This window comes from Nicotiana attenuata, chromosome 1 (genome assembly GCF_001879085.1).
Source record: "Nicotiana attenuata strain UT chromosome 1, NIATTr2, whole genome shotgun sequence".
Classification (NCBI taxonomy): Eukaryota; Viridiplantae; Streptophyta; class Magnoliopsida; order Solanales; family Solanaceae; genus Nicotiana; species Nicotiana attenuata.
Window position 1 is genome coordinate 41,766,297 of NC_031989.1, and position 13,520 is coordinate 41,779,816.

The window sequence follows — 13,520 nt, forward strand, 5'->3', positions numbered from 1 at the left end:
AGTAGTAAAACAATTGAAATTTTCTCCTGAAGCAGGAAAATATTATGAAACTGTGTCTTTTTGTGCTTAAACAAAATAATGAGCTATTTAAAGTTATTTTTGAAGCACATTTTCATTTCCTGGAGTGAATGAAGAAATACCACAACTCACCTCCTGAAGAGGTAGAATAACAAAGGATATAAATATCATTTTTGTGGCATAAAGATCATTGCCACACGTACCTGTTGTACATAAAACATCTTGGATAATTTTATTAAGTATCATTCTAAGGCAAAAACATTCTTGTAGAATGTTTTCTACTACAACCACATTAATATATTATGGTTAGTTATTGAGTTCCCCGTAGAAAATAACAACTCGTGTATCTTTCCTTAAAGGATGCAATGACAATGTGGTTGCCGCATTGATACAAAATATTGAGATGTTAACGATATTTCTCCTTGAAGGAGATATTTGTCACAAATTTAGTGGTAGAAATATTAAAATTCTTAATTTTGGTCATTTATAAATTTAGAATTGGCTTTATATTGTTCATTTGATTATGATTTTCTCTCATGACACTAGAAGTGTCTGAGCAATATTTGTAGTACAAAATTTATCAAAAACTCCTTAAGAGCTAACTGTTTGTCTAAAAGACACATGACACCAGTAGTGTCTGATAGTGGATAATAAACGAAGGTTCTCGAAGAGCTTATATACAAATATATCATTCATATTATATGATTATGGTCAAAACATATGTTGTAGTAAACCTGAAGTTTACCAATACAAATGGCTATCATATTGAAACTACAAATGATTGGAAGATTAAAAATCTTCATATTTCCACGATCATAGGGGGTAAAATATTATATATGTGAGAAGTTACCCGCCTTATTCTTTAATTTGTACTATATCATGTATCACAGTAAATCAGAAGTTTACTAAAGCAAAAGCAGTCACAGTAAATCAGAAGTTTTACGGAGGCTAAAGTAGCTACAGTAAATTAGAAATTCGCTGATACAAAAGTAGCCACAGTAAATCAGAAGTTTACTAATGCAAAAATTTATGCCATAGTAAACTAGAAGTTTACTAAGAGATAGCACGTGCCATGATAAACTTGAAGTTTTCATTTGCCATTTTTAAATGAGCTATTTGAGAATTCAGATAAGCATAAACTGAAGAACTAGAAGATTCTTCAAGAATTCTCTTGTGATGCTTGTTCTCATAATAAATTGATTATACCAGCTAAAGTTGGGATTAAGACCCCTGATTCTGAAATATATAAAAGGTGAATATGGGCCCATTCACCTATCATGTGAACCACTTATAGATGCATATATGAGATGGTTACATGTGTAATTATTGTCAACCTGCAGTTTGGCATTTGGAATTTTTTTTCTCGATTAAGAGCATAATTTTCAGATTATAAAATCAAGACAGTTCGTCTATATAATGTTGGTTTATATCCAAGCTGGTTTAGCACTGAATACCTCTTATTAATGGCTAAACCATTGCTTATGAGAACAAAGCTTCAAGTAATGGTCTAAGATTTTCTAAATTGCATGTAACAACACTTGTATGCATCAGACCAACAATATATGATAAGTCCTCCCCTCACAATTGGTTTAGGATCAGAAACCAAATATTTTTACTATCTTTTGCCGCGTGATATATGATTAATTTCTCTACCATAATACACAAAGATATGTTTCCCAAAGATGATTGGGGATATATGTTAGTTTTCTTAACATTTGGGGGATGGAATAAACATCTGAAAAATATGCTATATGAATCGAATTATCATTAATGATCCTCACTTAGAAGATAATTCAAGTCGAATGCCAGAAGCATTTGCTGATCCAAAATTAAATATCATATTTTAGCTGCAAATGCTCCTACTAAAATTAAAGTCCCTGAAGGATAAAGTTTACTACACGCATGAAGCGTAGTAAATCGATTGGTTCCAAAGGTAACAATCCTTGAAAAGGATAGGAGCAAATGATCAAAATGATCATAATGAGGAGGAAATGAGCTCTAGAAGAGCCCATGACATAACATTTCATGAAACTCCAGAAGAAGCTCAGGTACTTGAAAATAAAGAAAGTAATGAGATCTCAACAAGGTATGTCACTTGCAAACCGATATGAAATGATCGTCGATGATATATTTGATACAATATAGTGCACAATATTGTAAAAGATTGTGAGGATCGGACCAGCAGTCCAGACACTTGAAGATGTCATACCATTTAGATACAAGCCATAACCTATATGACTTATTTGATTAAATCTATATGAAGATCCTTGAAGGATTTAAAATGCCTGAACCATATAATTCAAAGTCTTGAGAAATGTACTCGATCAAATTATAAAGATATTTGTACGGTTTAAAGCAATCTGGGCGCGTGTGATATAATCGCCTCAGTGAAAAGTTACATAAAAAAAGTTACATAAATGATGTTATTTGTCCATGTATTTTTATAAAGAAAATGTCATCAGAATTTGTTACACTTGCTGTTTATGTTGGTGACATAAATCTTGTTGGAACTCCAGAAGAGCTCCAAAAAGGCAATTGAATATCTTGAGAAAAATTTGAGATGAAAGATCTTGGAAAAATAAAATTTTTGTCTTTGGTCTGCAAATTGAATATTTAGCAGACGAGATCTTTATCCATCAATTTGCCTATACAGAAAGGATCTTTAAACGCTTTTACACGGACAAAGCTCACCCATTAAGTACACTAATGGGTGTTCGATCACTTGAAGTGAACAAGGACTTGTTCCGACCTCCAGAAGAGGATGAGGAACTCCTTGGTCCTGAAATACTCTATCTCAGTACAATTGTTATGCATTTATGTATCTTGCTAATGCTAACAAAGGTGGTGCAGATCGTATTGGTTATGCAGATACAAGATTAGAATGCGGAGACTCAAATATTTGAAACAAGGTTTTCATCAGGGGGAGTAAAATACGCGATGCACTCTTTTTTCCTTACTAAGGTTTTTTCCCACAGGGTTTTCCTTATAAGGTTTTTAATGAGGCACCTAGGATTTTCCTTCACTAGGATTTTTTCCCACGTGGTTTTTCCTAGTAAGGTTTTAATGAGGCACATTATCTCTTAATGAGTGTTATAAATATATTATATTATGGATGTTCATTTAGTACTCCATTGTAAATAAGCTTCCTGAAGAAGCTTATCCATATGGGACTCCGCTGTAAATATGTTTATCTATTTAGTACTCTATCAGAAATAAGCCTCCTGAAGAAGCTTATCACTTCGGTGCCAGGTTATGGATAAATATTACCCTCGGTAGAAGATTATCCATACCGGGTATAATAAGTTTATACTTACGATACTCCGTTATGGATAAATATTACCCCCAGTAGAAGATTATCTATACCTGGTATATAATGAGTTTATCCTTTCAGTACTCCGTTATGATGGATAAACATTACCCCCAGTAGAAAATTATCTATATCTGGTACAATGAGCTTATCCTTTCAGTACTCCGTTATGGATAAACATTACTATCGGTAGAAGATATCCATATCTGGTATAGTAGCAGCTTACACAGCAGCTTGCAGTAGCAGCTTACACAGCAACTTGCAGTAGCAGCTTACACAACAGCTTCCTTTCTTCCATAAATAGAAGAGATTTCAGTTCATTATCTACACCAGTTTGAAATTGAACAATATCAATCTCTCTCTATACTTGTATTCGATTTATTTACTTTACTGTCGTTATTTTATAACAAATATCCAGTATTTATCCTCTTTTTGTAACGTGAAAGAATCTATCGATCATTAAGAAAAATGCTTGTTTTTTCTTCCTTTAATTTTTCTTTGTTTCTTTTCTCCCTAAATCCAACATTAGTAGCTCAAGTGATACTTTTGGTATCAGGGCATTGAACCAATGGTGGATCCGCCGCGTGAAACTACTGATGGAAGAGTGAGCTACAAACTTAGAGCTTCAGCTTCAGTCGTTTATGGAAACATCGACTAAACGTATGGAACAAATGGAAACAATGGTGAAAGATATCCACCGGAGAGAAGATTCTCGGGCAGTTTCAGCTGTTGTTATTTTGACAATTTGATGATTGTTTGTTCTTTATGATATTTGAAAGTTATGTTTTAAATTTGAGTTCATTTGGAGTAAGTTTGGGCATTGCATCGTGTGTTAGATTGTTGAAATTCGAAGAAAAAATTTCTGTTTCAGAACTCAAGATTTGAAATGTGAACGTTGCATTGAAGATGTTGAACTACTTAATTAAGATTTGGATTTTCTGAAGTTGTATTTGAAAGATAGAAAATTTAAAATTTGATTCCTAAAGTTGCGTTGAAGAGATTGAACTATTTAAGATTTAATTTTTTGAAGTTGCATTTAAAAGATAGAAGAACTTAAGATTTGATTTTTGAAGCTACATTGAAGAGATTGATGAACTACTTAAGATTTGAAATTTATGAAATTGCATTTGAAAGATAGAAGAACTTAAGATTTGATTTCTCAAATTGCATCAAAGAGATTGAACTACTTTAAATTTGGATGATTTAATTTTGTAAATTTTTATATAACGAGGGTATAACTTCAATAACGACCACGTAAGTAAATATCGTATGGGAATGCCCCAAATAACGTCAGTTTGTGTGGTTGGCCCCTCTAGGGACAGGATTCTTAGCTCAAGTCTTCTTCTTAGACGACCTACAATTAATATTTAGTAAAGTAATTTGTTATACTAGTAAATTCAATCAAACAACTTTAAAATAATGTAATTAGGTTGTCATCAGGGCGGATTCACGATATAATATGTGGATTAAGATAACTCAGTAGCTTTTATTTAGGTATTATATATGTATTAAGAAATTTATTAAATATTCATAAATATTTGATTGCAAACTTAATTATTACTGTATATTACCTTAAAACCGTCCTAAAATCCCATAAGCTTCAAATTTTAAATCTGTCTTATCATAACCAGTCAGCATATATGATAGTATAAAAATTCTGTGCGCGTATACGCTAATTTCTTTTATGTAAACTTTCTTAAAAGCTTGAGGGACTACTTATGTTATGATCATAAAGTAGGAGTCTATATATATATATATATGCTGGTTTTCGACATGGCTGCTTACTTGTCTTTTAATTTTTGTTTAAGGGCATTTTGGACCTTTAACAGAATCTAATAAAACGTGTCCTTTAAGCATCAGTTCTTGCACTTAATCACTTAATAACGAAACACGTGTTTGTGATTTTCAGTTAAGATATGTGTAATTTGAGATTGATACTTTCTATTTCGAAGCTGAAAAGCCACGTCTTTTCTATTTTCTTTGGTTCCACGTCTTTTGCTCCGACTTAAACATTGCTGTATTGTTTCTTGCTACTTCCTCTCTATTCTTTCCATGTTCTTCGTTCTTCTTTGCGGGTTTTCCCTTTGCGTTTGCTTTGCACACATCTATCTTCATCTGTTTTTTGATTTCAGCAATCCAAGATGTAATTATCGGGGACAACTTCAGTACTGAAGATCTCAACTAAGGTAAAATACTATTCTTAAGCCCTTGTACTTAAAGGGAGGATCATAAACCCTATCCAATAAACACTTCAGCTTACCTCTATGTTTTATGGCAAAAAGTTTTGATTGGGGTGTTTTTGTTTCTTTCGTGTTTAGTATATGGTTTTGAATTTCTCATATTAATTAAGAATAATTGTTTAATTTAATGCTGAAGAAAGACCAGACCTTATAACCTTCTCAAAGTGAGCTTTCCAATCCGGCTATCCCAGTCTTGTGCTCTCTCCTGTTGGAGATTTTCAATATATTATTAGAACTGGATATGGATTTGTAGTTAGTTTTTGTTGAATAGACTTCGGGACTTCACTGAGAAGACTCAAACATGACAAAAATGTTTATCACAGATTTTGAGGAGGTTTCAGCCTTTCAGGTAAGGTTCATCTCATATCTTAAATGAAATAGAGACTTGGGTTGTTATATCCCATTCGTCGTCTTCTCTTAAGATTTAGAAGACATGAATGGTGCTTCTATTTTCAGAAGTTCAAAAAATATCACATCGCATAACTACGTAAATATCTGGTATGATAGCCACCGCACCATCTTGCTTTTCTTTTCCACCTTTCTCTAAAGTGCTCTACATTTCATCTTCTCGTATGATTGCAACGCCATTTATGCCTATTTTCTCTCTGCTATTTACTCTCTGTAACTTTTCTGTTGTTCAGTCCTTTGTTTGTTTGTGAATGCTTACAGTTTCAGCTTGCATATTGCATTGGAACTTCAAGCTATAGGTATGCGCACATATCTTCTTCTTTTTCTTGAATTTTTTTTTTGGGGTCAGCTTTTTTTGAGTTCTCTCCATCCTTCTTAGTTTTGCTATTTAATGGATGTAGAAATCCTTCATCTTCACCCCCAAATTACTGTTTCTTATATCTCTCTATCTCTCCTTTTTTCCCCCTTTTCCCATAAGCTTCAGCCACATGCAATAAAATATTCATTCTTGATTTCTCTTTTGTGAAGCCTAAATGCTTCTCGGTCTCGGCTTGATAATGGTATTGATCTAGGTGTTAAGCCTAATTAAGTAGAAGAACTTTTATACTTTCTGATTTTGCGATTTTATGGTTATTTTGCTATAAATTGGAGAGTGTTATTTGAATAACTAACTGTAAAGAAGCATATCATGTTAGTAATTTCATCTGCTTTAGGCTTCTTGCTCACGATTTGAATTCTTTTTTAAAAAAAAAGAGAAGAATTTTGTCTTCAAAATGCTAAAGAAACAGAAATTAGATCTCTTCCAGCGTGGTAGCGATATCTAGGACCAAGCTAGCAGTTATTAGTCGTTGTATGCAAGGCCTGCCACAATCGCTTAAATTGGTTTAATTTTTTATCTTTCTCAGTCTTTTGGTTGGAGTTGCCTAAAACTTTGTTATTTTATTGTGTTTTATTTTTATTATTGTTGCAGTTTCTGCATTCCAGTGTGATACTTGTGTATCCGTGTGTTTGTGAAGCATTTCATAGTGTGGTATGTAATGCTCTTCTACTCCTTGATCTCCTTAATATTCTATGTTGTTGAATGTTTATGTATGTTGTATTTTTTACCTTTGTTCTTTAGTTTTATGATATGTGTATGCATGTTAGTGACTATAATATATGTTGATGTATGCACATTAATCAATATTAAAATATACTCAATAACGTTAAACATGTTATTAAAATTTCATGTTCAGGAATGAAAAAGTATTGCTGAAATATCGGATAGAAATCTGAAAAATGATCAAAACTTCGAAAAAGTACATTCCACGAAAAGGCTAGGCGACACGAATTATATAGAATGATGCAAGATGATAAAATAGAGGCTCTCTTAACACGAGCACGAGCAAACAAAGCTGAATCGAGTGGATGACATCTGGTTGTCAGTTGAGTTATGCATATGATTTTTCAGTTCTCTTCATATTCTTTGGTGTAATTATTATATGTATGTGATTATTTTTTTAATGCCTCTACGAATATTTTTTTCCGTAGGATTGCAGACTCCTACATTATTGGGATCACTGAATTATCATTTAGAACAAATATAGTTACGCAGCAAAGGAGAACTTCAATGCAGCCAAGTTGTTTGACGTATGAGTAAATTTCTACAGTTAAATACCTATTTCATCCATGAACCTAAACTTCAAACCAGTGGAACATGGAGATTTTCTTTTGTTTGTAAGGTTAGTATGCAATTGCTTTATATGGAACTTCAGTTTATTTTTGCATTCTTCTCCATAACTTCACTGGTACTTCTTCGTCTCCACTATACATCTCCAGTTACCTCTTACTTTCCTCAATTGAGTGATCCTGAAAATTTCGCCTCAATTTGAAATTTCTAAGGTTAAGCATGAACTCTTTATTTAACTTTTGTCAGGTTAACTTCCATGTGAATGCTTTGTCCATTGATCTGAGAAAGATAGCGATAATCCTTCGAATTTTTCTCTCTTATCTTCCGAAGACTAAGGTTCATGCCTTTTCTTTCAAATGGTAAATATTTGAGTTTACTTGATTATTTTGAAATTTTGTAGTAGCCTTATCTATGATTTTTTTTGGAAGTTCAGTTGAGTCGACGAAATAGATGACTTTTAATTGTTATGTTTAGGTTTGTCTTGCATTTTCTTATTAATCACAAAAAATATTTTTCTTCGATGTATAATAAGTAGTTAGGTGACTCCCACAAAGAGTGTTCTCATATGCTATAAATTACTGACTATGATTTTATCTTCCCAATTTTATTTAATTGCCTAGCATGTTAACTGGGGTTCGCTATACTTTAATTACTAAGAGAGGTTTAACTGAGAGAGAAATTCGAAAATATTTCCTCCCGTATTAATTTATGTGGAACACAAAACAAGGCTCTCTAAACTACTAAAGAAATTTTGTGTTCCTACAATCTGTCAATTTAAGAATTTCTTTCATTATAGATGTCAGAAATATTATTTGAGCCTCAATTGAAGAAGATAGGGCCATTCTGCTAGAAGTATCATTATTTCTCCTAAATTTATGGGATTTTTCTAATGTTAACCTTTTAAATTAGACGCCTAGAATTTTTATCTTGGTCTCAGTTGAAGAAGAAATTACTCATCCTACAAGAAGGACCTCTATTTTTTCCCAAGTTTCCAGATTTTTCCAACTCTTCAGATTTGTCCTTGGTTCAAGAGGACATAATTGGAAGAAATGCTATCTTTTAAAAAGAATTGCTAGTGTCTTTTGGTCTCAAAATTTGATTCTGCACGAATACATCTTTATCTAGGGCTCATTGTGGTCGTATTGGGCGCTGCAGTAAGCCATCATGTTTTTGCATAATATATGTGAGAGGTGACGGTTAACATAAGATAGTAGCACAACAGATAAAACTTGCTGGTAGGTTCTTTCCTTTTTAAGTGAAAAGATATTTTTTATCCGGTCTATTTGAAATATTGCATTTGTTGGTTAATATAAAAGCTATGTTCTGTATTTTGTTTGTATTAAATAGTGCATGATTAACCAACCTAAATGTTATACCCAACTGCCAATAAAGTGGTGACTCTATAAGTTGTGTTCATACATTTTTATACAGTATTTTGACCCTGATAGTATTTGCAAAGTTTCAATCTTATAAGTACTATCGCTACTACTATTAGCATTACTTCAAAATTTTAAGCTGATTGCAGGTACCCGAGTTATAAATTATAATTTTATAATTAATATGAGTAGTATATACCAGTGCACAAACATGCCATTTGCATCTTTTCCATCTCAATAGAATTATGATTCTCGCTTCACCCTGATAGGCTGATATACACAATGTTGATATGAATTTGAAACTTGAGGGTATTGGGCAAAAAGTTTTATTTTTCAATTTATTGGAGCCACTTACTGTTATTGTAGGCAATCACTTAGTTGCGGTGCTGAAATTATATTTCTAGCTGAGGTAAATTGTTGTCATTGTCAAGTGAGCGAAGATAACAAGGTCAGAGGGGAGGATCAGTCAATGGAAGTGAGGAACTTTCTCCTCACTTTGATAGGATAACAGCGAATTCTGAAGTTGGCGGCATGCGTCCAGGAAAAAGTGGTGAGGCCATGAGGGATATTTGGACAATGACACAGAGTATCACTTAGAGGAATCACATGGTGATAGTAATGCTTTGGAGAGCCCGATGGATCTTAAGCTGAGTTTACAAGCTTTTTTCCATGCAATTCAACAGAAATGACATCCTCATCATCACCATAATGCCTTTGGAATCCAAGATACACTTGGCTCTCCCGCGCCGTGCTCTATATATTCTGGAAAAGGTTTAACTTATATACATTGACAGTGCAAATGATGTTTAGCAAATACTATAAACAGATCAGAAGCATGTCTAATATTTAACTACTTTTCCATTGACAGTATCGTTTTTTCTTTTTATTCATCTTCCTGAAGCCATTTACATGTCACAACAGTGTGGCTGATACTCTTGGATGTGGAAGCCCGAAGAATGGTGATGTTATTTTCGTATCTATTTGCACAAGGCTCCAAAAGAGTAGAATTAGTTGGATGGATTTGCGATACCGTCAACATTGTTGTCTTTGCTCCTCCTTTAAGCACAAGGTATGCTTTGAAACCTTCTGTATATTTTGTGAAAAGTTGGATTGGAAAAAGAGAGAAAAATAAGGGAGCAACTTAATTTCTTTTTAATGATATTTTTATCCAGAAAATTCTTTAAAAGAAAAAGGAAGAGTTGACTTACATTGGGGCTAAGAACATCATAGATGACTCAATATTACCTGTAAACTAAAAGAAACAATAAGCAGTAAAGGTTAGTTAGAGATTAATAAGTTCAAAATCGTAGTGACTAAGTTAATTAAGGTGCATTTACGTACCAAAGAGGCCAAAAATAAAAGCTATTTTTTTAACACTTAACAGTAATATTATTATTTTGTGAAGCTCTTAAGGTGAGTTATACTAACAGCTTGTTTGGATGGTTGTTACGTATCGTTTCATACTGTATTGTATTGTATTGTACTGTATCGTTTGATGAATACAATGTTTGGATGGATTGTGTCGTTTTGGCGTCGTTTCATGGTATCACGCACCTGTGATATGATGAATAAACTTGCAATATTATAAAGAAAAACTATGATACGGTATATAAAAAGGTAAGATAATGATAAAATAAAATTATTTAATAATAATGAAGGGTGAGATTGAGAAAAACATAAGGAAACGATGCGACCACGCTAAATCGGTCGTTACATAAAGTGGCACATTTCATCGTTACGTAACGACGGATTTAACGATACGATACAATAAAATTTAAGTAACAATCAAAACAAATATTGTATTTAAAGTAACAATACGATACGATAGGTAACAATCATCCAAACAAGCTGTTAGTTGGAGGATATACTAAAGGGATTTGAAGAAATTTTGTGCATATGCTTTTATAGTGGAAAAATAACAGCAAAACAAATCAAAGAACGAAAATTTGGTAAATTAATATCGCAGTAGCCGTGACGAGGAAAAAAAAGAATTCGACAAATTAATAAGTTATCATGAATGTTTGGCAAGAATGGCGGTATCCATTTGGGTTTCTAATTGGCTTAAAGGATGTACAATGTGATGCATATGCATCCAAATTGTGCAGAGTTGAGCACACATCTAGCTTTACACTTTTCAATGACGGGAGGGAGGGAGGGAGTGGCAGGGGGAGGAAATAAATGAAAAAAAAGCATTGTGAATTTATCTTGGAAGAGTCTGTTTGACAGCTGTTGGCTAACACTCTGATCTAGCTTAATAACTCATATATTGCGTGAATCCTATTGAGCATTGACCCTTGTAGGAGGCAAGAATGTCGTTAAAATTAAATTTAGCAGATCTCATGGATTGTAATTTGAAAGGAAAATTATCTTGATCGTTCTTAATGATCTTTGCTAGAGTCCCCTCCTGGTGCAGACTTCTTGGCTTACGCAGATGTTGGTGAGACCTGTCAAATGAAATAACAGATGCTAACTTCATCTCTGTCGTGATTGCTGAATTCACCCATGCGAATACTGAATGTTCTATTTTGCATCCTCTTATCCTACCAGGATAAGGCTACATACAATAGACCAACCATTAAGAATCAGGTGCTTATCTTACTCCATTATATTCTGGAAGTACTGCAACTCCCCTTCACAATATTTTTCTTCCAATGTGAAAAACAAAGAATACTGCTAGATTTATTTTTGGCACTCTTCTAGATTTTTTTTTCTTTTGATTGATTCGTATTTACTAGCATTTTATAGGTGCTCCAGAACTTATCCTCACGTTGTGGTTTTTGGAGTGGCAAGGTTAGCTATTAGACTGACGAGACGAATTCAGACATGAACTGAGATGTGGTTATGATGTATTTGCAGATATTTTCTCTATATTTTTGATCATATGGCTAAATATAGAATGATTATGGACAATTTACCAATGTCCTTTTGCACAAGATGAGAGAGTATCATATTTCCTCTCGGCACATGTATAGAAAATTGTAATGTATGTCAAAGAAAAAAAAAAATAGAAAATAATCATTCCAACTCTCACAATATTGAGCCTGTGCTGGCATGGGCCATCAATACCTAGTATATAAAGTAGTAGTAGTGTAAAACAATTTTACTAGAAGGATTCAAAATATAAAGAATTACCTATACAAAGAAGTCAAATAAATTCAAATATATTATAAAGTGTAACTTTTCACAATTGGACGAGGATGGCTCTGCCACACGATGCTCTCCCACTTTCGTGTGGCTGGTACATATTTGGAGTGGGCGGACTGCGAGTGGGAAACTTACACAAATGTCCCAAATAAATCTTACCAACCTCTAGTCATTAGTCATAGACTTACCAAAACTAGCCAACAAAAATTGAAAAATCAAATAATAGGATTCTTTCTCTCAAAGAATCACATGCAAAAATCACCTTCCATATTTTTAAGCGTGATTAGCAATATCAGATACAAGACGGAAAGGAAATTTCATGGACGGGGTAGCAAATAAGGTGATGAAATACAAAAATCTATACAATGTTTCGAAAACCTAAACAAAAAAAGGAACTTTTTCAATGGGTATAGTTGAAATTCATTGAAAATATATAGAAAAGTCAATATACAAAATTTGAGGAAGATTGGAGGTGATTTGGACTGGTTTTGTATCAAAATTCGTAATTAAATCGAGTTTAAAAAAGTCTTCTGTGACACATGTATCACGCATGTATCACGCATGTATCACACACACAGGTATACATGGATATACATGTGATACACAATTGATACACAAATGATACATACACATATCATTTTTTTTCATGTTCAGCTTTTACTTCGAGTTTTCAATTCAAACCACCTCAAAACTTCACCAAATCATCCCAAAACTCAGATTCAAGCTCCTTAAGTTGTGCTCAATCTATTCTAATAACACCCGCTTAAAACAAAGTAAAAATTTGATATTTTTTGCTACAAATAGTTAATTGGCTAATTTGGCTAATATTAGTAATATTTTATCAATTGGCCAATTTTTATAATGAGCTACTTATAAATAGACATAGCTGGTAATTTCCCTAAACTTTTTTCTTAAAATAAATTACAGGAGTGAGCGAGTCGACGCGGTTTCTCTTCCACCAAAAGTTGGAAAAGCCTTGTTCATTTTGGAGGCCCACTTCCACTTATTTAAAAGCACAAGTGGGCGTGACAATCCAAACGATATCCCTATGTACTACATCATTTTAGGATAATTCTTCATATGTTTTAAGGCATTCCTATCAAATAGTATGAATATTTTATACAAAATTCTCAACTTATGATGAATTATTTGTGTTTGAGTAGTACCTCGTCTTGATAAATTATAAATCTTATGCTATTATAACATAGGACTTTCTTAATTCCATTTTTATATTTGAAAGTAACCATTTGGGCATAATTGTTATTTCAATATTTGTAAATACTGAAATTTACAATTTGTAAATATTAATTTGATCATGAGCAATATATGCCCCCCCCCCCCGTAACCCCAAAAACCAA

At 33.0% G+C, this 13,520-nt stretch overlaps 1 long non-coding RNA gene across 9 annotated transcripts; it reads left to right on the forward strand.

Moving 5' to 3' along the window:
* On the forward strand, positions 5,278-11,928 carry LOC109225269. Of its 9 annotated transcripts, none has more exons than XR_002067882.1 (11): positions 5,278-5,342; positions 5,458-5,511; positions 6,235-6,272; positions 6,944-7,003; positions 7,209-7,397; positions 7,504-7,694; positions 7,889-8,001; positions 9,385-9,789; positions 9,940-10,087; positions 11,414-11,604; positions 11,764-11,928. It is a non-coding gene; the product is annotated as an uncharacterized LOC109225269 (long non-coding RNA). The 9 variants fall into 9 exon arrangements; XR_002067885.1 differs by having other exon boundaries at positions 7,209-7,390; XR_002067883.1 differs by having other exon boundaries at positions 7,209-7,694; positions 9,920-10,087.